Here is a 23,910-nt window from a genome sequence, read left to right as displayed (position 1 = left end):
CAGCGGGATGGGGAGGGGGGAGGGAATGTTGAATTTCTGTAAAATAAACTGTATTTGCAAATCCAACATTGAGCTTCTGGACTACGCTAACTCCCCTGCTGAACCTCAATGGAAAGGGTCGACCGTTTGCAGTTGAAATGATCTGAAAATGTAGCCTCTGTCCTTTTAAGTCAGTTGACTTGTCGCACATCTCTTTGTAAGACTTGTTTGGTACTGCCAGAAAAGTTTTTTAAAAGCCATAGGCTTTTCCTTGTCCTTAGCTGTAATAATGCATCTGACTTTGGTTTCCTTGAGAACTGTATTTCCGTCCATCACCTGTGTACTGGCCCCTGTGTTTACCACTCTGCCTACCCCTTACTCCTACTTCCTTGGTCTTTTGGAGTTTGTGACACTGATTTGAAATGGATGGTGTTCTCTTGAGAGCAAGTGAGATTGTAGAGTTAAATCCCAGCTATACATTTTTCTAACATAGCTCTAAGGTCCTTGTTGCTGTTTGTGATAACTGATAGATAACTCATTGGAAACATGTGCATACATTTATATTCAGATGAAATTATGGTTTGCACTGTCTATTAAATATCTCAATTAATTTTCATACTTTGCTGTTGTGTTCAATCTGTCATTTGCTTCGGGAGCTGACTCTTTCGAGGTTAGTGTGGTGTCCAGTGGAGTCTGTGGAAACCTACACAAAACTTGAGCATGACCTGCATCAACAATCTGAACCAAAGAACAGAGTGCATCTTACTAGAAATTTTTTTAAGTTCTAGAGGGCATGGATCCATGGCCTTCATCTTACTTGGGGACCCTCTAGGTACAGTTCAGGAGTGAGTGGTTCTTGTGCAGTTCCATGGTCTTCCCTAGTTCTTCTCTGTCAGTGTCTGTGGGCAGTGCCCTCAGGACAGCAGAGCCTGCCCGCCCCTGTTAGAAACCATGGTCTTCCTACTGACTAGGCCCACCTGGTGCATTGGCTTATTGAACCAATCTGGTACATTGGTGCACTGAAGAAAATGGCCTTTCCCATGGAGAGAAAGCGTAGGGCAGTGACTAAGAATCTAGGACACAAGTGGTAGTCTCAGGTCTACAGTGACTCACCATGTGACCTTGGCCCAGGCTCTTCCACTCTCACTACTCTTCTTTAGTCTTATACCCCCCTGGAGAATCTGATGAACACTATGGACCTTCTTCAAAAAAGTGGATCTATGAACATTTGTTCTTAATTCTGCATGCCAATTGGCAGAATTTGAGAGGATCCCTTCTCTAATGCCCATCCCTAAACCTCTTAAGATTAAAATCACCTTGGGGCTCCTGGGTGGCTCAGTCAATTAAGCTTTCAGCGCTGGGTGTGGAACCTGCTTGGGATTCTCTCTCTCCTCTCCCTTTGCCCCCCCCCAAAAAAAAGATTAAAATCACCCTGAGTTCACAATTAAAACACCGCCATCCCTCACTGGGTACTCTGGGGCAAGTTGCCCACTTTCCCTGGATCTCATTTTCCCATCTGTGAAACAAGGGGGTAGGACCAGATCATCGGAGGTCCTGTCTATGAAATTCCTAATGCCCTTTCTCATCTTCCCTGGCTGCCACACTTAGGATTAGACTTGACCACCGTGGCTTGAAAATTCATGACTTTTGGTGACGTTGGGTCTGGCTATTCTCAGAAGTTCGTTTTTTCTACCTCAAGAAGAATCTAGTGGCAACACTTGGCTGCCAGCTTCCCACCCTCTCAGGGCAGTTGGTGTAGCCCCTGCATCCCCCTGGGGGACGCAGAGTGAACATTCTTAAGCTCTTCTCATCGGTTGCGTCAGGGGCCTCTCACCCCAGGTCTGGATGAGGGGAACTCACAGGCCAACTCTCCAGCTCTGGTAGGCCTGAAACCAGGTTCAGGGCGGTGTCTGGGGCTCCTCTGAGAAATAACTGCTTATTTCTCTAAATGTGGTCCTTGTGCCAGGCTGTGGGTTGCAGTGTTCAGTAATGCTCAGTCTCTTTCCTGCTTTCAGGAGGTTCTCAGCCTGGAGAGAAAAGTTACTGTGTCAGGATTCCCTGGCTACAAGCTACAGATGACTCAATTGACTGGTGTAAAGTCATCTACTTATCCATTCGGAGCTTACTCAACAAATATCTACTGAGCACCTACTGTGTACCAGGCATTGTTCAAGGCACTGCGAGTGCATGCAGCAAAGTCCCTGCCCTCAAGGTGTTTACATTCTAATAGTCCCAGGACTGGACCTCTTGGGCTGATGGAGGGTTGAATGGGAGTGGCGAGGGCATGGGGGGAGTCTGGGTTTGAGGCAGTGGCTCAACCATGTCCTCAAGAACTAGGACTTTTGCATCCTTCTGTTCTGCCCTCCATACATTAGCTTTTCCCTAGTGGGCTTGGTCCCTCTTGGTCACTAAGTGGCCTTTCGTCACACCCAGGATCTAGAAGCAGGAGGATCAGCATAGCCAGAGTTTCACCTCTGCCCATGTTAACAGGAGGCAAACTTTTCCCAGAGGCTCCACACAAACTATCCCTATATCCCATGGACCACAACTGTTGCATGGCCATTTCTTGCTGTAAAGGAGTCTGGGAAAGTGGGGACTGTACAAAAGGTTCTAATCAGTATTCTCCCCTTGGGCTAGGGATGGAGCCTCCCTTCTCTGAGCCCATTACTTTTTGTTAAGAAGGGAGAAGAGGGGATGGTTGCTGAGTTAGGTGGCACCAAGTGTCTACCACAGAGGCAGACACTGAAACAGACAGATGACATTAGTTCTGTCCATTTCTTTTAAAAAGCAGATCAGCCCATGATGGATTCTTTTCAAATCCTTCAAACTGCCTCCACCCTTTCTTTTTCTGTGGTTGGAAAACTAAGATGTGTTGGAATTACCCAGGGAGCTTGTTAAAAGTTCGTGTCCTGGGCCCCAACCCCTGAGCTGGGCGGGGATCCAAGAATTTGCATTTTAACAAACTCCTTGGGTAATTGTGATGTAGGGGAGCTGAGGCTACACTTTGGAACACTAAGGTAGACAGGATCAAAACCTCAGAATGGTTTACATGAACCTTCCGTGAGCCGGAAACTCTCCCCTCGTTTCCCCCATGTTTCCCCGCATACTGTTATGCAGAATTTCCTGTCTTCTACAACATGTGCTCTCTGCCTCCTAGCCTTTATGTGGGCTTCAGTCCCCTGGCCTTCCTCTCTTGGGCACAGCCTGCCTTGTTCCTGCAAGGATTTGCGGCTTCCTCCTCTGCTTGCCGCTTCCCACACTCTTGTTAGGATTCCCCACTCTCTTACCAGACAGTGAGGTCACTGCATTTCCTCGCCCCCTAGATCTGCTTGGCCCAGATCAGGTGCTCAAGGACGTTCGTGTGAAAGTATGTGTATGGTCAGAGGGGATGTGCTGTTGATTAGTTATGCCAGGAGGAGGTGGAATTTGAGCCTAGGCTTGAAGGAGTGGATTTTTTTTTTTTTTAAGATTTCGTTTATTTATTTGAGAGAGAGAGAACAGAGAGAGAGAGAGCAAGAGAGAGCACAAGCCAGGGGGAGAAGCAGACTCCCTGCTGAGTAGGGAGCCCGATGCGGGGCTCGATCTCAGTACCCTGGGATCATAACCTGAGCTGAAGGCAGATGCTTAACCGACTGAGCCACCCAGGTGCTCCTAGGAATGGATTTTTTATGTGTGCCTGCGATGGATGGGGCATTCTAGGCCAAGGGAAGCTTGCGAGAGGAGACAAGAAGGCAGGGAGGTGAGGGCTGTCTCAGGAGGATTTGACTGGGGGAAGGGCTTGCTTGAGAAGAGGTGTGAGGTAGAACTGGAGAGGTAGGTTGGGGCTAGATTGGGATCTTGCGCGTGAGACTGAGGGGTCTACACAGTCATTAAGAATCAGGCAGGGAAGGGAGGGAGGAAGGAGGGGAGACAGGAAGAGTAGGGGAAAGAAGGAAAGAAAATCAATTGCTTAGGCAATAGTTTTGGGGCCAGAGGAGGGGCAGAGATGAAGCTTTTTAGGCTGCCTCCCATTCCCTCAGTGAAGTGAGAGGTGGCAGTTTCAGAAGCAGCAGTACCATGGGGTAAAATCCTGCATCTTCCAAGTGGAGACTGGACAGTGGGCTGCTGTGTGGGCAGCAGCAGGCCAGGATGCAGAGGCCAAGAGCACAAGGCTCTGGAGTCTGGCATCCAAGGTTCAGCTCCTGCCTCTCTGGCACAGGGACTGTGTGAGCCTCAGGAGGTGATTTCATTGCCTCAGCCTGTTTTCTCATCTGTAATGTGCAAGTACTAACACACCTGTCTGTTTTCGTTTTCTAGTGCCTCCGTAACATGACCACAAACCAGGTGCCTTAAAACAATAGAAATCTATTCTCGCACAGCTTAAGAGGTCCGAAGTCCAAGAGCAGCAGGCCCACGCTGCCCTCAGAGGCCCTAGGGAGGGAGGATCCTTCCCCGCCTTTTCCAGTTTCAGGTAGCTCCTAGCATTCTTTGGCTTGTAGCTCTATCACTCCGGTCCATGCCTCGTCTTCTCATGGCTTTCCTCTCTATGTGTCTGTGTGTCCTTTCCTGTCTCTTACAAGGACACTTGTCATTGTTACGGCCCACCCTAATTCAATATGCTCTCATCTTCAACTTATCTCATCTCTACTTTAATTATATCTGCATAGACCCTATTTCCAAATAAGGTCACATTGTGAGGTTCCAGGTGGACATGAATTTGGGGGGACACTATTTAATCCACTGTGCTGCCTCATAGAGCTGTGAGGTCATGGCCTGTAAAGCACAAGCAAGGCTTAGAGAGTTCTGTTGAGGTAGAGGTGGGAAGCCCAGCTATTATGAGCCCCACTTGCTAGATGTGAAAACTGAGGCTTCAGGGAAACTTTGGGTCCCACTGCTAGTGACAGGAGAAGCAGATGAATTGATTATTCCATGAAGGCCATTCAGCAACTGTATTTTGGATGTCTTTGTGCCAGCTCATGGTGTGGTGGAGAAGATTATTTCATCATCCTCTTTATCATCATTGCCATGACAGGCGGGGAAGTCAGTGTAGTGAAACCTTTTGAGAAGAGGGTACCTGCCCCAGGAGGGCTTGTGAGAGGAAGTACTGTCTTAGCCAAGATGGAGGAGTGCTAAGGACTCAGCAAGGGGAACAGTGAAAGACAGGAGCTAAGATAGTTTTCAGTGGCATGCGCAAAGGTCTGGAGGCCACCCTGGGCTTCCTGTGGGCCTGGGCTGTCAATGACACAGAGTCAGTAGACCTTCAGTTACATATTTATGAAACGAGGGGCACGTGGGTGGCTCAGTCAGTTAAGCGTCTGACTCTTGGTTTTGGCTCAGGTCATGATCTCAGAGTTGTGGGAATCTGGTGTTAGACTCCACACTCAACAGTCTGCTTGAGATTCTCTCCCTCTCCCTCTGACTCTTCCCCTGCTCACACTCACTCTCTCTCTCAACAAATAAATAAAATATTTTTAAAAAGTATTTATGAAATGAATTACAGATGGGGAAACGAAGGCACCAAGGTGCTTCAGGTCCCATAGCAAATACTGGTAGAACTAAGACGTGAACTGAACTCCCCTGTCTCTCTATCCAGGTCTCTTCCTGTCTGCCCTGGGTACCGGGTCCTGCAGAAACAACTCCCTTCCTTCCTGCTAAGCTGCATCCTGGCCTTGCTCAGACAACAGAGGAGTCAGGTGGAGCAGGGATAGAAGCACAGACCTTTGGGTTCCACAGCCAAGACTGCGTCGATCCCAAGCTAGACTTCCATGAGGCTCTGGCTAAATTGGGCCCAAATTCCCACAGGGCAACTCTGGGCTGAAGCGGAGGGGAAAGGTCCCCCCTTTTAGAGCAGACATCTGTTCTCTTGCTCAGTAATGTTACTTGCCTGGACTTGTTGTTTTTCAATAAGAACAACAACCTAAAAGAATGGCAAGTATAAGGAGGTATTTACTAAGAACAAGCACTTAATCTGCTTCATCTTATTTTATCCACCCAAGAACTATTTCAGGGTAGGACCAGGCTCACAGAGCTGGGGAGAAGCAGAGCCTCAAGAATCCAACCCCCCTTCGCCCCCCCCCCACAGCCCTTCCTTGCCACAGTCGTGGGGGAGGGGCAGGCTCACAGAGTCTCTTCCCTCTCTCCCTCAGAAGGTACCAACTCTGAATGGGACCAAATGCTTGGGTCCGGTGCGCCTGGGTGGCACAGCGGTTAAGCGTCTGCCTTCGGCTCAGGGCGTGATCCCGGCGTTGTGGGATCAAGCCCCACATCAGGCTCTTCCGCTATGAGCCTGCTTCTTCCTCTCCCACTCCCCCTGCTCGTGTTCCCTCTCTCGCAGGCTGTCTCTATCTCTGTCAAATAAATAAAATCTTAAAAAAAAAAACAACAAACCAAAAAAAACACAAATGCTTGGGTTCAAAGATGAGGCCAACTCTCTTGGGAATCTTCCTGTGAGAGCAAAAAGGCCACATGCAACAGGATCTAGAATCATCCAACGTGACCTGGAATGGAGTGGTGGTGTCAGAACCATGCAGCGGAGTCAGGCTCCTTCCACAAGGGGCTTTTGAAGGTGGGACCCCTCTGGGGTTGGTTTGCCCTCTCCACCCTGAGACCCTGCCTATTTTCCCCTGCCAAGCCATCTCACTACCTCTGTTTCCTTCTCTCCCTCCTCAGCTTGGGCGGCTATGAGGGGGACATTTGGTTCCCTCACAGAAAGTGTGGACAAAGACACCATGGTACGTAACAATGGCAGTTCTGCTTATCTGTTGTTACACAATAAACCACCCTGAAATTTAGTTGTGAAAAGCAACTATTTCATTATGCTCACAGATTCTGTGGTCAGAAGTTTGGAAAGGGCCCAATGGGAACCACTTATCTCTGTTCTCTGATAACTGGGGCCTCACCTGCAAAGACCTGAAGGTTGGTGATTACTTCAACTGCTGGAATCATCCGAAGGCCTCTTCAGTCCTTTGGTATTTGTGGTGGTTAATGCTGATTATCGGCTGGGACTGTCAGCAGGAGCACGTGCCCTCTCCATGTGGCTTGGGTTTCCTCAGCACCAGAGCCTCAATGTAGTCCAAGCTCAGGGATCTAAAAGGGATTGTCCCAGCCAGGGTGAGGAAGGTGCGTTACTTTTATGACCTTGCTTTAGAAGTCATGCAGAGCCCCTTCAGTGCATTTTACTGGTTACGAGTGAGTTGCAGACCCACCCAGTTTCGAGGGGAGGGGAATTAGACTCCATCTCTCTCTCTCTCTTTTTATTTTAAGTTATTTATTTAAGTAATCTCTGTACCCCACATGGGGCTCGAACTCACAACCTGGAGATCAAGAGTCAGGGGCTCTTCCGACTGAGCCAGCGAGCTGCCCGTAGACTCCACTTCTTGATGAGGGCATGGCTAGTTCTCAAAGACCATGGAGGACAGACGGTATCATTGGGCCTATCTCTGGAAGATACAATCTGCGGAGATAGCTAGCAGAGTGTTTACTATGTGCCAGGAATTGAATTAACTCATCTTGTCTCCAAACCCCACCCCATCCAAAGAATTCTTTTGGGTATATGTTATATCTATCTATATCTACCTATCTATATATTTATTTCTCTCCAAGTATTATATATAATACTAATATATATGTACATTAATAAATTATATATATGTACCACTGTACTAATAATAAATTGTATACATAATACATATACAATCCCATGAAGTTTTAAAAGTCTGGGATAAGAAATAAAGATAATCAGGGGCTCCCGGGTGGCACAGCGGTTAGGCATCTGCCTTTGGCTCAGGACGTGATCCCGGCGTTATGGGATCGAGCCCCACATAGGCTCCTCCGCTATGAGCCTGCTTCTTCCTCTTCCACTCCCCCTGCTTATGTTTCCTCTCTCGCTGGCTGTCTCTCTCTCTGTCAAATAAATAAATAAAATCTTTAAAAAAAAAAAAAGATAATCAGAAATTTCAATGTCCTCTTCCTGTATTTCAAAGGAGATAAAGGATTTACCTTTGAAATCTGTCCCCCCTCTGTCCCATCCATGGCTACCACCTGGACCAGGCTACCACCTGGACCAGGACACCATTAAATCTCAACTGAGCAACTTGAGCAGTAACCTTCATGGTCTCTCTGCCACTCTTCTTGCCTCCCCAGGGCCCCAGTCCTTCATAGTAACCAGAGCTAGAGTTATCTTTCTAAAGAGCTGTCTCTCCTGTTTAAAAGCTCAGTGGCTTTGGGGCGCCTGGGCGGCTCAGTCGGTTAAACATCTGCCTTCGGTTCAGGTCATGATCCCAGAGTCTTGGGGTCCAGCTCCGCATCAGTCTCCCCGCTCAGCAGAGAGTCTGCTTCTCCCTCTCCTTTGGCTCCTCCCTACACCGCTCATACTCTCTCCCTCTCTAGAAATAAATAAATAATCTTTTTAAAAAATAAATTTGAAAAATGTTTTTAAAAAAAGATTTTTAAAATTTATTTCAAGAGAGTGAGGGAGTAAGAGAGCACAAGCAGGGAGGAAGCAGTAGGTGGAGAGGGAGAAGCAGGCTCTTTGCTGAGCAGGGAGCCCGATGCGGGGCTCAATCCCAGGACCCTGGGATCATGACCTGAACCAAAGGCAGACACTTAACTTTTCACTGAGCCATCCAGGCGCCCCAGATAAAAAATCTTAAAAAATAATAATAAAATAAAAAATAAAAACTCAGTAGCTTCTATTGCCCTCTAGACAGAATCACAGTTTCCACCCTCCCAGCAGGATCCGGCAGACCCCTGCCTGTTTTTCCAGCCTCCTTGAAGGCCTGGTCTCATCCTGCATTTGGCAGAACATCGGCATCAGAATTTCCTGGGGACTGATTCAAACTGCAGATTCCTGCATAGATCAGAATTGCTTGGGGGATGGGGCCCTGGAACTTGCATTTTAAATATGCTTCCACGGGATTCTCTTTCTCATTAAAGTCTGCGAATTCCACCTAGCTTTTGAGATAATCTCTTCTAGTGCAACATCCTCTAGTGCAACCCCCATTCTGCAGATGAGGAAACTGAGGCCGAGAAAGAATAACTTTCTCATGGCCTCAATGTTCATTGAGGAAACTGAAGAGTCACGTCAGACATCAGGGGCAAATGTGCATGGAGAATCTTCAAGGGACATTTTCCAAACTTCTTGACCAGGGTGTGGGTTCTGCGGAACATTTTGGGGAATTGCCACGGCTCCTTCTAGGTACGGGGACAATGGGAGGCAATGTGATGCTGTGGTCCAGTGATAATGGAGCACACTTCAGGTCCCTAAAGAGTATGGGATCCTCTCTGCCCTCTCCTCCCGGATTTGAGGGGCCGACGCCGCAACGCTCCCTGGGGCCTGTAGGTGGCGCCATTTCCCAGGGAGTGAGACCCCGCGCTGTGGGGAACTTTCTGGGGAGGATGGGCTCTTCCCGGGTGGTCTGCACCCCTGAAGCGAGAGGCGAAAGGAAGCGGGAGCCCGGGCGGGGACGGGGTGTGTATGTGCTTAGAATCCCTTCCCCGCCCTGCCTTGCGGGGTCCTCCGATGAGAGGCTGCGGGGGACCAGCTGACTATATGGGAGAGGGATGGGTGGTGTGTCTCAGCTCCTTCCAGGGCCTGGGGGTTGAAAGGAGAGGTGTAGGAGAAACGGACAAGCCAGCCTTGAGGTGGGGCCATTAGAACAACAACAACGGTAATAATGTCCTTATTTGCTGGAGGCCGTGGGAGGGAGAGGTGCTGGGGGTGTGCGCTCCTCCCTCATCCTCTGGGTAGTTCTCTCTATTGGAGGTTCCTGCCCTTCCCCAAAACTCTTACAAAGGAGGGCAGCACTGTGGGTGATATCTCCCCCTCTGGTTTGGGCCCCACATGGAAAGGTAAGGGTGAGGCCCAGTCTGGGGACTTCAGTTGTTGACCTGGAGCTGGGCCCCCAAGGGTACAGACCCCAAAGGCTGTCCTTCTGCTCTCTTGTTGACCCGACACCCCCACACCTCTGCCAATTTCCTCTTCCAATCCCCCCAAACCGGTTTTTCCTTTTGTGAAACTTGTGAGCCCATTGTGTAGGGTCTTCCTGCCCTGGCTCTCCAGCTTTAGGGGGCCCCCAGAATCACTCAGCAGGTGACCCAGCAAGTCTGGGGAGGGGTGCCTAGAAACTATATTTTTAACTGCCAAAGTAGGCAGTGGACCCACTCTGGGAAACACTGACGAAGAACCATGTTCAGAGAAAAAAGGCCCTGACTTGAAAGGTGTGCTGATTTCCATGGTGTAAATACTCACACCATGGCCAATTTCAAGATACCAACAAGACAACATAATTCCTCAAAATTGAACAATTGGCTCTTGGGAACTGGTACAAGCTGGCTCCAGCATACCAGTGGGAAAAGATCTGTTTATGAGTTGGAGTGTTTTAAGAAGATCCTGTCTCTGCTGTGGTCAGGGCCTGCTATATAATTTGTGCGGGCCAGTGCAAAATGAAAATGCAGGGCCCCTTGTTAAAAAATTAAGAGTTTCAAGACAGTGACAAAAGGGTATTAAACCAAGTGGGGCTCTTCTGAGTGAGGGCCCTGTGCAGTTGCACAGGTCACACACTCATGAAGCTTGCCCTATTGCTGATCCAGGCCATCAGCATCGCTCACTTGTCACGACTTCATCAGCCTCCCTGTTGTCTCCTTTACTCCCTACAAACCATTCTCTACTCAGCAGACAGGGGGACCTTTTACTATCTAGGCTAGACATTCTCACTCCTCTGCCTGCCTATTGTCTTTAAGAGCAAGCACAAGACCCTTCTGCCTGGCTTGCTTGCCCCCACCCTTGGCTCCTCAGTGATATATCCTCATTGCTCCCCTGCCTCACTCTTATCCCTGGAGAGACTTTACATTTACTAATGCAACGTCTGTCTCTCCCTCCATACCCTAAGTTCCAGGAGGGCAGCGGCTGTTGTGTTCCTGTGCTCAGCACCACTGTGTGTCTGCACGTGGTAGCCTCAACACTTGTTAGATGAATAAATGAATTTATTGATGAAAAGGATAGTTGGACCGGGATAGGGGTTTTCAATTTTTTTTGGTAACAGAATCATTTAGTCAAATGAGATTGAGATCTTATAGGGAAACTCATTACATATTTTTATTTTTATTTTTTATTTTTTATTTTTTTTTAAGATTTTATTTATTTATTTGACAGAGATAGAGATAGCCAGCGAGAGAGGGAACACAAGCAGGGAGTGGGAGAGGAAGAGGCAGGCTCATAGCAGAGGAGCCTGATGTGGGGCTCGATCCCCTAACGCCGGGATCACGCCCTGAGCCGAAGGCAGAAGCTTAACCGCTGTGCCACCCAGGCGCCCCATTACATATTTTTAAAAAATAGTTTTGGGAGGGGCGCCTGGGTGGCTTAGTCGTTGAGCGTCTGCCTTCGGCTCAGGGCGTGATCCCAGGGTCCTGGGATCGAGCCCCACATCAGGCTCCCTGCTGGGAGCCTGTCTTCCTCTCCCACTCCCCCTGCTTGTGTTCCCTCTCTCGCTGGCTGTCTCTCTCTGTCAAATAAATAAATAAAATCTTTTAAAAAAAATAGTTTTGGGGGCACCTGTGTGGCTCAGTTGTTTAAGCATCTACTTGGGCTCAAGTCATGATCTCAGAGTCCTGGGATCAAGCCCTGCATTGGGCTTCCTGCTCAGTGGGGAGTCTGCTTCTCTCCCCTGCCTCTGCCCCCCACCCCACGCGTGCTCTTTCTCTCTCTCTCTCAAATAAATAAATAAAATCTTAAAAAAAAAAAGTTTAGGGGCACCTGGCTGGCTCAGTCAGTGCAGTGTGTGACTCTTGATCTTGGGGTTGTAAGTTCAAGCACACTGGGTGTAGAGAGTACTTAAAAAAAAAAAAAGAGTAGATGTTTGGTCTGCATGGGAACCCCACATGATCACTGATTGTCTGCAGAACAGGGCGACTTCAATGGACCTGGTTTGGTGGCAATATTGCCATTTTCCTTTTCTTCCTACATTGAACCTTAGCCAACCCCTCTTGGCTAATGCTAATGATCTAGTTTCTGTTCCCATTAGCCAGACTGAACCCTCAGCTGTCACATTGGTTATCCATCCAGATGATGTTTCCATGAAGAGGGGAGAGAATGTCACTGAGGCTGCCTATTCTGAGCACTGACTGCATACCTCCAGGAAAGGTGGGCTGGGTGTTGGTTGGGGGAGCCTGCTCCACCAGCATTCCCTTCTCTGCTTTCTCCCCTTTCCTTGTGTACATCTCTCTTGGGCACCTCTCAACTCTCAGAAGGGCAGTTGGACTGAGTCACAAGCAGAGGGTATGTGTCCTTTGGGGAGGAATGCTAGTGGTGAGCACAGAGGCAGAGCCATAGCCTGACATCTTGGCCTCACTTTGGTCATAAAATGACTTTCCATGGCCAGAAGCTATATGCTTTCTCTCACTGGCCTCTAAAGCCGACTTTAATGCCAGCCAGCATTTATTAAGCACTTACTGGATGCTCAACATGTTACTGAGGGCTTTCTCGTTTTTCTTTCCGTCAGTCCTCACAAAAACCCGTAGGAGTGGCTGTTATTATGTACCCCATTTTACAGATGAGAAAAAGGGAGGCTCAGAGGGGGGAGTGACTTGGCCAAGGTCACACAGTGGGTGACCTGAGCACTCTGGGGTCATGGAGCCGTACACCAGCTCATTATGGGTGAGAGAGGAAAGAGGACTCAGGGCCTCACTCTGCTCCTGGTGGCATGGCTGCTCCCCAGCCCCTAGAAGGTGCCCTGGCTCTCTCACCTGTGAAGTGACACAGCCAAGTGGCATTTGAAGCAGACAGACCTGAATTCAAATCCCAGCCCTGCTGGTGACCAGCCATGTGACCCAGTGTGTGGCTTTGTCTCTCTGGCCTTACTCTCCCACCTGAGCAAGGTGGGGAACAGATGTCATCACCCATCTCCCCAGGCGAGGGTGGGCACGTGGAAGGAGAGGTTGCCAAGACACTTGGCATATCCTGAGTGCTCAGCAGAAAGTGGCCAAGAGGGATTGTCATGATTTACTCATCCTGGGCTCATCTTAGAGCAGAGGAAAACGGGACCCCTAAGGGGCTCTCCTTCCTGTCCTTCCTCAGTGGGTCCCAGAATGGCATCCTGAGGGAAAACCTCCCCTCGGGGCTGTCCTTTGCTGTGCACCCACCCGCTCTGCTCCTGATAAGGAGATGGCTGGGGGTGCGGCATGAGGCGGGGCAGCATGCTGGGTTCTGGTCCTTGCTTTGCCACCCCGTGACACCTGTCCTTTCTGGGCCTCAGTTTCCCCATCTCTACTGTGAATCTCCTTTGGAAACTGTGAACTGTCAGAGTAAAGACCAAATGAAAATTCGAGTCCCAGCTCTGGGTCGTCATACCCTACCTAGAAGAGGGGGATATTAATTTCCTGGGGCTGCTGCAGCAAATTGACACAAATTGAGTGACTTCAAACAGTAGGAATTTATTCTCTCACAGTCCAGACCAGAAGTCCGACCTCAATATGTCAACAGGGCTTCTTGGCGAGAAGCTTCTTCACCTAATTTGCCAGCAAGCCTTGGCATTTGGGGTACGTAGCTTCCAGTTTCTGCTCTGCCTCCCTATTAACTTCTCCTCTGTGTGTGTCTTCTCCTGTTTTTTATAAGGGTACTTGTCATTGGATTTAGGGCCCACCTGGGTAATCCAGAATGATAGCATTTTAAGATTCTTAATTTAATTACATCTACCAAGATCTTTTTTCTAAATAAGGTCACATTCAAAGGTTTCAGGGATTTAGATGTGGACAGATCTTTTTTGGGGGGGGCTGCCATTCAACCGACTAGGGGGATTATCATAGTTATCACACCTCACCTCTGCTGCCCAAGAAAGGGAAGTGTGAAGCGGGATTCCTCCAAGGACCTCAGATAGCGCGGCATGCCGTAAGCTCAAGAAATGTGTACACAGAGGAAAAAATTGAGGCACAGAGAGGAAAAAGCCACGGAGAGAGCCTCCCTGGCAGTCCTGAGACCCTTCCCTTTGGGTCTTGTCTCTGTGGATGGGTCAAGCAGGACCTGTGTGGTGCCAGCAGCGCTAAGTCCTGTGTCTGGGCTGAGCCCAGGGCGAGTGGGCATCTCAGTGTCCCCTCCTGGCAAAGCACTACCCAGAAACATATTTTACCCGTAAACGGGTCAATTAAGAAGGCAAATGTTTTCAAACAAGAGGATTTATTGGCATAGGATGTGCCATCCCTCCGAGCGGGAGGAGTGGGTGTGCGTGCAGAGCCATCTGGAGGGGAAGTGTTTATCATATTTATTTAGTTACGAGTTGCTGGTTTGGAACTGGCAGGGCTTCATTAGGTGTGAGCACGGATCCCTGGGAGGGCGCACAGATTCCGGAGGCTCTGTGAACATACCGGGGCCTGCATGCCTGTGTTTGTGCAGCCACGCGTCTTTGCTCCTGAGTGCATGTGTCCATGTGCCTGCATGTGTGTACGCACACACGTGTCTATGTGCATTCTTTGTGTGTGGATGCGCGTGTGGCCTTGCGTGCATGTCACAAATGAATCGGGCCTTACCTGACTCAACTCCAGCTTAAATGATAAGGATCACTCTCTCCTTAAAAGTCTCTCCCCTGGCACATCCTGTGTCACCTTCCACGTCTGATCCCTCTCTCTTTTTTTCCGTCTGGTCTGTCTCTGCAGATCAGGGACTGCCAGTGGGTCTTGTGAATGAGAGAAGAGGGCTGACCTGGGCTTTTGACACAGACTTGTTTTGCATATTAAATGCAAAGGAATTGTGTCGGCATCTACAGAGATATACATTTTCCTGTTTTGCTTGAAAAACAGCAGCCCTGGGGCGACTGGGTGGCTCTATAGATTAAGCCTCCCGCTGAGCAGGAGATCATGACCCGAGTCACTGACTGAGCCACCCAGGCGCCCTAAGTGAGTATAATTTTTTTAAACATTGGCTCCAAAACTTTTTACAATACCGTGCAGGCCATACTGAACTTGTTTGTGGGAGTTCACACTTTCCTAGGTGAGCCCCTGTGCTCTGTGGCTTTAAGGAAACTGGCAACAGACAGCTGTGCCTCTAAGTTGGCCCCAGACCGCTTCTGAGGCAGACCCTCTCATCCTGGGCTCACGCCTTGTAAGCACCATGACCCAAACGTGCACAGTGCAATGCAGCATCTTTCCGCTGACCTGTGCCTCCTGTGGGTCCCCGAGTCAGAGGCAGCCCCACCATCAGCCCTGGAGACTGGAATCTGGGTGCCATCCTTGGGTCCTCTCCTCCCCTCAGCCTCCCTGGACATCCAATCAGTCACCCATTCCTCCTGACTTTGTCTCCATGACACATCCCTCCAGGCTTCATCTCCTGGCTGGCGCCTCCCAGTCCTTTCCCCACTCGGCAAAGTCCACTGAACTGTGTGTGACTTCACTCCCACTCACTCCTCCAGCCTCATCCTTCCTCTCTTCCTGCTTCAGCAATACCAAACTGCTTTTATTCTATTTATTGCCTCCTGCCTGTGCACATGCTGTTCCCTCTTCATGTATTTCCTTTCTAGGACTGCCCTCTTCCCCCAGCTAACTCCTCTTTGTCCTTTGAGATCCCACAGGAAACCCCTTCTGCAAAAGGGTGATAATAAATAATCCCTCCTGAAGCCGGTTCTCCGGATTCCATGAGATTGTGCCTAGCATAGTGCCTGACACACAGAAGGTGCTCTATTGCTCTGCCTCCCTCTGGCTGCCTCCCCAGGCTGCCTCCTCTGCGGCAGGAGGACTGGGGAACCTCCATGAGCCCTGAGCGATTGGACAGTCTCCTCCTTGGGCAGGGGAGCTCCCAGCCTTTTCCAGCCCCAGGCCCTGTATGATGTCCGCCACAGAACTTCACCAGTGTGTGGAACTTTCCAGTCAGCCCTTCTCCCGTTAGAGAGGCCTTTTTATATTTTCACTGGACATACATTAGTCACGGAGAATTTCTACAGCCCATGTTTTAGAGCGTGGCGTTCTGGGCTGTAAAGATATAATCGGCTCTCATAAGAGATGGTTTCTCTGGCGCTAAAGGGGGGGCTGGCATGGTGGCGGCGTGATTGGAACTCTAAGTGTCTGAAATGACTGTTGCCAAGTCCCCAGAGCCACAATTCAATCAACCGCTCCAAACGGGAGACTCAACAGTGAGTGTTAAAAAGACGGGGGATGATGAAAATGAAAAAAGAAAAACATTCAAGAGGGAATTAAATTTTGGAGTCATTTGACGGAAGTTTTAAAAATGAACAGTAACAGCTCCCCAAAAGTGCATCTTCTCCACCTGGCTGAAGGAGAGAGGGTTTGCTTTCTGGGATCTGGAAGACTCTTTCAAAGTTACTTCTTTGTTTTTTTTTTCTCCCTCCCTTCTTCCTCTCCTCCCTTTTTCCCTTTCTTTTCCCCCCACAAATGTTTCCTGAGCACCTACTATGTCAGGCACCACAGTAGTCACTGGGGATACAACAATGAACAAGGCAGACTCGTCCCTGCTGTTCTGGGGTTTATACATTCGCCCACGTACTAGAGGAGGCACGGAACAGTTTCCTGTTGCCCCAGCAGCCATGACCAAGGCTAAAGCTATAGGCAAAAGCATCAAGTACACCACATTCTTTTTTTTTTTTTTTTTAAATAAGTTCCACACCCAATGTGGGGCTTGAACTCACAGCCCTGAGATCAAGAGTTGCATGCTCCACTGACTGAACCAGCCAGGCGCCCCACGTATCCCACATTCTAAAGAGCTCAGGCAAAACTGGGGCCAGACACACCCTTCAGGGCTTATAAAAGACAGCCCAGCAATTTCTGTTATTCCAATTGTAACCCCCAGTCCCCCCAACACCCCCTCCCAGCCCCTATCCCCTTGTCCTGAAGCAGAAAACCATGAGAGACAGAGGAGAGAAGTACTGGACTCCCCCATGCGGGAGGACAGGGAACCTCCAAAGGGAGCATTTGCAAGATGAGGACCAGCAGTAGGGCAGGCGGGCATCTCTGCCACGTGGGGTACTCCACTTATGCAGTCACCTGGCCTCTCTGCCCTGGACCAGATGTGGGTGGGCAGAGAGGGGCTGCACAGATGAGTCTGTGGTCAGGGGGACCCCAGAGGAGGAGGCTGGCCAGAGCTGTCTGCAAGGACAAGGACTCAGAGGCAGCAGAAGGTCTGAAGTGGGCTGCCAGGGGTGGGAGCTGAGGGATGGAAGGGGCAGAGCCACAGAGGTTGTCCCATGTTGGGACCCCTGAGGACTGCAGACTTGTACCCACCCAGGGGTGCAAGGCATGGCTGGGGAGCATCTTTACACACTTTCCTCTTCCTGGCCCTCTTCCCCTGGAAGCCGTCTCTGCCTATCCCCTTTCACTGCCCCCCACACCAACCAGGCTGGGTCAGGGCCTTCCTTGGGCTCTCCTGACCCCCAGGGTTCCTACCACCTCAGCACCAGCCCCTCTGGCCTGTCCCTGCCTAGGGTGCCTCTGTCTCTGGCTGACAGCAAGGCTTTTGCATCTTTGCAGCGGTATCCCCGCATCCGGCACAAAACTGGTAAACAGTAGGCACTCACTGTGTGCTTGTGGGAGGCACCTTTGTTGAAGGAGCATTGAGTTGGGGGCAGCTGCTGGCTCAGGGACCCCAGAGCCGGAGAAGCCCATCCTCTCCCTGCCTCTTTGTAATCCTTTCTGTCCTATTTCTGCCCTACTTGAGCCTGGCTTTCACTTTACCACCAAATAAATAAATCTTCGTCCACCTGGAGAGCTTTCCTTTGGGCAGTGCTCTGAAGAACTGGAAATGCTCCCAGCCTAGGAGCCACTGGGAGGAGACTTCTTGAGGCTAGGCTAGGCCCTTGTTGGAAGGGGCACCCCCCGCCTTTGCGAATGCTGTGTTCTCTGTCCTGCTGACTCGTCCTTCGCTGCTGGCTGAGTACCTTCTCCCTCTAGGCCTGTCTCCCCAGGAAGCCTTCCTTGGCCTCTCTGGCTAAGGTAGGATTTCTTCTGGAATGCAAGCCAGTAAGTGTCCTTCATCCCCACATCATCAAAACAGTATTTCATCATCTGTATCTTTGTCTTTTTCACCAGATTGGGCACTGAGGGCAGTGTCACAGTCTGACTCAGTGCCGTGTTCCCAGCACACATGTTCTTGAACAGAGTTCTTGATTGGTTGGACCAGGCTGGAAGGTGTTATGTACAAAGGATCTGGAGATGTAGTAGGTGTGGGTGTTGGGGATGGGGACACAAGGTAGAGAAATGGAGAGAGGGAAGGGCATGCCAGGGAGAGGGCACAGCATGGGCAAAGGCATGGTGGCAGGAACCAGCTGGGACACGCAGGGCCTTTGTGTAGCTCTAGGCTCCAAGTAGTGAGTGATGAGTGATGCGACTGGAAAGGTCCTGGAGGGTGCTGATGCCAGGTGAGAAGTGTGGATGTTGTCCTGAAGCCCTTGGAGCCACTGAAGGCTTGGAGCAGCGGAAGGGACCAGATTGCCCATTGTGTTTAGAAGGCGCACTTCAGTTGTGCAAAGACCAGAGGGGAGATGAGTGATGGTGGGCCCTCTACTGGGGTAGGGACAGCATAATTGGAGAACTGGGGACAGACCTGAAGGAGGTTCCAGAGGTAGGGTCAAGGGTGTTGATGTTGGAATCGGAGGAGAGGCCAGGATGGCACCCAGACTGGGATTTGGGGGTGGGGAGCAGCTGTGGCCAATGTTGAGTTTCCTGAGTGGGAGATGGGACATGGGGGGAGATATTTAGGAGGACGCAAATTTGGAATGAAACATTTCAAATAAAAAACAAGGATGGACTTTATATAGCAGTCAATTATGGGCTCTTTTCCCCAAATATATTTAAATATATTTAAATTACATATTAAAAAAAAAAAACCACCTCCCTGTACTCCCCCTGCCACCTCCATCCCACTCCCCAGACAGTGACTGGTGCTTGCTCCAAAGGGGTTTTTCAGTTGTTTGCTGTAGAATGAGTGATATAATCCTGGTCCTCCCCACCCCCGTGGAGGGTTAGCTCACCGCTGTGTATTAGAATGAACTCTTGTGGAAACAAGAAGAGCTTGGGCCTGGGTCCCTGGGAGTACACCTGGGAGGCCCCTACAGCCGGGGAAGATGGGACAAGTTGGGAGGGGTGCTCTCTTGTTTCCCTTTTACAGAGGTGGAGACTAGGGATATGAGAGGTCACTTGGCTAAGGTCATGAAGCTAGTAAGTAACTGATGTCCCCCATCTGCCCCTTCAAGCCCCGCATAACCCACTTGGTTTTCTGTGAGCCTACGGTTCCTGCTCAGAGCAGGTGGCCAAGCCAGTGTCTCTGCTGCAACTGAGGGAGTGAGCTCTTCAATGAAGAATTGTGTCCTTCATCTTGTCCCCTACATTTTACGCTACCATGTAAAATTTTCCATTAATTCCTCAGAATAAAATGTAGTGGCTGTTAATTTTTGACGCCTGGGAAGTAGCCAGCTGAATGCTTTTTTTTTTTTTCTTTTTTAAATGCCTGAAACTATTTTCCACCATTAGAAAAGTGTAATAAAAAGTTTCCTTTCTTTCTTTGATTTTATTTTTTAATTAGACCAAAGGGTTTTGGTGGCTCAGTCAGAGCTATGGCCAGCAGCTGGGGGCCCAGGAAGTAGCAAAGAAAGGACACAAACATTGTCACTCCTCACATGCCATCTCCATGGCCAGGTCTTGCCTCTCTGAAAACCAGGAGGGTCAAGGTTCAGCTCTAATCAGAGTAAAACCCAAAGCTTCATTGCTTTTCCAGAAAGGCCATTTATGAGAGGTAACATGGGGCTGTGAGAAGCTTCTCTCTTCTTTGCTTCTTAATTTTTCTTCTTTAGAGCTTCCTTTTGGATTGATCAAGTTTTCTTTCTTTTTTTTTCTTTCTTTCTTTTTTTTTTTTTTAAAGATTTTATTTTTATTTATTCGACAGAGATAGAGACAGCCAGCGAGAGAGGGAGCACAAGCAGGGGGAGTGCGAGAGGAAGAAGCAGGCTCACAGCAGAGGAGCCTGATGTGGGGCTCGATCCCACAATGCCGGGATCACGCCCTGAGCCGAAGGCAGACGCTTAACCTCTGTGCCACCCAGGCGCCCCTCTTTTTTTTTTCTTTTTAAAAGATTTTATTTATTTATTTATTTGACAGAGAGAGACAGCCAGCGAGAGAGGGAACACAGGCAGGGGGAGTGGGAGAGGAAGAAGCAGGATCCCAGTGGAGGAGCCTCATGTGGGGCTTGATCCCAGGACCCTGGGATCACGCCCTGAGCCGAAGGTAGACGCTTAACGACTGAGCCACCCAGGCGCCCCAAGTTTTCTTTCTTTTTAAGTTGTCTATTTTTTTTTTATTTTATTTATTTTTTTTTAGGAATCTCTATGCCCAAAGTGGGGCTCGAACTCACGACCATGAGATCAACTGAGCTAGTCAGGCACTACTGGACTGATTAGGTTTTCTTTAGCTAATTTCATTTATTTGTTTGGAAGGTATAAATATTATTTTTATTCTGTTTCAGGTATCTTTTGTAGCATGACAAAACATTCCACCTGAATGGCTTAAAACAAAATTTTTTAAAAAATCAATTCTGCTTCATGTGACTGGGGCATTGAGAGAACTAAAGGGGCTAAAAAAAAGCCACCCTAGGGGCGCCTGGGTGGCACAGTGGTTAAGCGTCTGCCTTCAGCTCAGGGCGTGATCCCGGCGTGATGGGATCGAGCCCCACATCAGGCTCCTCTGCTATGAGCCTGCTTCTTCCTCTCCCACTCCCCTTGCTTGTGTTCCCTCTTTCTCTGGCTGTCTCTATNCGAATAAATAAATAAAATCTTAAAAAAAAAAAAAAAAAGCCACCCTAACACAACTGGCAAATCGTGCTGGCCGCTAGCTGGGAGCTTAGTTGGGGCTGTTGGTTGGGGACCTTGGTTCTCCTCTTCAGCCTTTCCCCGTGGCTGCTTGAACTTTCGCACAGCATGGTGGCTGGATTTCAAAAAGTCATAAGCTGTAGGTATCTTAAGGCCCAGCCTTCGATATTACATAGCATCACTTCTTTCTTTCAGACAAAACAAATCATAAGGACAAAACAGATCCAAGGGGTGTGATGGGACGAGTGACAAAGGATTTGTGGCCATCTTTAATTTTGATCAAGCTAAACATCATAGAAACTACACTTGAATTTCCTACTGGTATTTAACTGCATGGATGCCAACACGATCTAAAATTGTTAAAAAGAAAATCTCAGAATGCATCGCCTTCCTTCTGAAGCCCTTTTCCCAGCAACTTTATAATTGTGGTTTAGGATTTTAGTTCCACGTTATTTATAAAACTGGACTTTTTAAGTATTTTTTAAAGTAATCTCTACACCCAACATGGGGCTTGATCTCAAGACCCCAAGATCAGGAGTCGGATGCTCTTTTGACTGAGCCAGCCAGATGCCTCCTTAGTATTATTTTTTTTACCATAAAAACTTTTAAAGATTTTTCCATCACGTTTTGCCAAAAGCTTTGATGACCACTGCACCTTGCATTCCATTTCGCCCTTGTGAGTTTATTTTCCTTCTTGTTGATGTGCACTCTTTGATACTTCTTTCAGTGACAGCCTGTGAGTAGCAAACTCTATGAATCTTTTTTTTTCTAAGTTTATTTATTTTTCTAGTAATCTCTACATGCAACATGGGGCTCATACCCATGACCCCGAGATCAAGAGTCATACATTCTTCCAACTGAGCCAGCCAGGCACCCCTGAGCCCTATTAATCTTGATGTCTGGAAGGATCTTTACTTTGGTCTCACTCTGTCATGACAGTTTAGTTAAGTAAACAATTCCAGGCTGACAAGTATTTTTTCACTGTGTTTAGAGATACTATTCCACTTTCTTCTGGCTCCTATTGTTGCCAATTGGAAGTCTGCTTGTTTAATTGTCTAAATGTTTTTTTGAAGGGAATTCCCCCCACCCCCAGCAGCTTTAAAGACTTTGTTTTTATTCTTATTGTTGTTCACTGCAAACGTGTGGATTTGTTTTTATTTATCCCACTCTGAACTCTATGAGGACTCAGATCTTTCTTCAATTCTGGAAAATTCTTAGATTTTCATACATTGCTTTTCCCGTGCTTTCTTTATTGTCTTTTATTGAAATTCCTATTAGATGTATGATGGATCATCTCATTTCATCCTCCATCTTAACTTCTGTTTTATAGTTCACATCTTTGTCTCTCTGCATGTAATATTCCAGGCGATAGACTCGGAATATCTAGATCTTCTAGGCAACAGCTATGTCCAGACCTCTGTCAAATGCTTCTATTGGGTTTATTTTAATTTCAGTTTATCTTGGATGACTTTTTTCTTTCCATGACCCAGAACAGGAAACTCATTTGTACACTGCCATCCAGGATTATTGGGCAGTTTTTATCCAGTTTCCATTCAAAGAAGAAATAGCTCGTTTCCAACTTCTGCTTTATGTAGGCATCCTGGCTCTAGCTCCCAGCCTCTCACAGGGTCTAGAACCTCATCTTCTGTGCTCACAGAAGCATTAAAACCCCAGCTCTTTCCAACCAGAAGTCTGGATATGGCAGCCGCAAGCTGGTGTGGTGGCTCCATGAAGCTGCCGGAGGCTCGGGCACCTTTGATGTTCCCACTCCATCACCGTCAGAGTACGGTGTTCCCCCTCCTTGTTGTACTTGCAGGCATCTCATCTTTGAAATACCCTCATAGCTTCTGTCACATGGCAGCCACAGGCTGCAAAGAGAAGCTGGCAGAGTGCTTTTTTTTGATGGTACCTTTCCTTCCCACCATGCAATAATTGTGGTTCTCTTAGTAAGTAGTAGAGCAAGTCGGTCTGGAGCGAGTAACTTGTAACATCTGCCACACGGAAAGTTATCCTCATTTAGTGGGAGAAGTCGTAGCTCAGAGAGCTGTGGTGATTTACAGATTTGACTGCACTGAACCCATGTTCTTCCTGCTGAGCTCCATCACCCTCTCCCTGCTCTGACTCAGGGACCCTGGCCTGGATCTCAGCTGCTGGACTTTCCCTCCATCTCAGTGTCTCAGTGCACTGACCTTGCATGATGAATGACTGGGTGGCCTCATTGAACACCGAGTTTTGTTGGTTCCCAAAGCTTACAGGAGCAGCAGGGCTGGGGGAACTGGGTTCAGGGAAGACGAACAGAACCGCATCTGTCCTCCCCCAGCTCTTGTTCAGACAGGCATTTGTCGGCCATAGCAAGAGGGCAGCCTCAGTCACTTCTTTCAGCAATTAGGGGGCTGCACACTGGAAGAATAATGACTGGCCCCTGAAGAGGGAGTGGGGGTTTATCAGGGGCCAGCATGGCTAGGTGGAGCTCAGAGTTTGACATCCACACACCCACATCTCTTCTGAAGGGAAAGGAGCTGGCTCCCTGCCCCACAGTGGAGGCCTCCTTAGGCTCTGCTTTCTGGTTTTCCTAGCGCTGTTCCTCTTCAACATATCCCTCTCTGACTGCCCCTCCACCCCACCAACTCTCCCCACCCACCCTGGATCTCAGCCCTGGCTCAGTGGCCGTGTACTTTGCCTGGATGATCACACCTGCCTCCTTGATGCTGCTCTCCCAGCTCTGGCCTTGCCCCCTGTAAACCACCCTCCAAGCTGGCCTCTTACATGTCTGGTCATGCCACACATGTCTCTATCCCCTGCTTTTATATGGCTCCTTCTATGTCTCCCTATTAACTGCAAAATAAATAGCAGACTTAGCCTTGCCGACCTTAGCTCCCATTCCTCACCCTCTGTACTCTTTTTGCTTTTATTTTTTCTTTTTCTTTCTCTTTTTTTATTAAAAGATTTTATTTATTTATTTGAAAGAGAGAGACAGAGATAGAGAGAGCACGAGCAGGGAGGAGAGGGAGCCCCACATGGGTCTCCATCCCAGGACCCCAGGATCATGACCTGATCCAAAGGCAGATGCTTAACTGGCTGAACCACCCAGGCACCCCTGCTAGTTAATTTTTTAGAATTGATTATTGTGATATTATGACTTATAATAAGAAATATATAC

At 48.7% G+C, this 23,910-nt stretch overlaps 1 long non-coding RNA gene across 3 annotated transcripts; it reads left to right on the top strand.

The window, feature by feature from the left end:
• Positions 1–1,159: 1,159 nt before the first annotated feature.
• On the top strand, positions 1,160–7,612 carry LOC117795429. Of its 3 annotated transcripts, none has more exons than XR_004619443.1 (3): positions 1,160–2,191; positions 4,276–6,689; positions 6,784–7,612. It is a non-coding gene; the product is annotated as an uncharacterized LOC117795429 (long non-coding RNA). The 3 variants fall into 3 exon arrangements; XR_004619441.1 differs by having other exon boundaries at positions 1,160–4,429; positions 5,552–6,689; XR_004619442.1 differs by having other exon boundaries at positions 1,160–6,523; positions 6,628–6,689.
• The last annotated feature ends 16,298 nt before the right edge of the window (positions 7,613–23,910 follow it).

This window comes from Ailuropoda melanoleuca, chromosome 13 (assembly GCF_002007445.2).
Source record: "Ailuropoda melanoleuca isolate Jingjing chromosome 13, ASM200744v2, whole genome shotgun sequence".
Taxonomy (NCBI): Eukaryota; Metazoa; Chordata; class Mammalia; order Carnivora; family Ursidae; genus Ailuropoda; species Ailuropoda melanoleuca.
The sequence above is the reverse complement of the archived record's forward strand: the minus strand, read 5'-3'. Positions and strand labels throughout refer to the sequence as shown.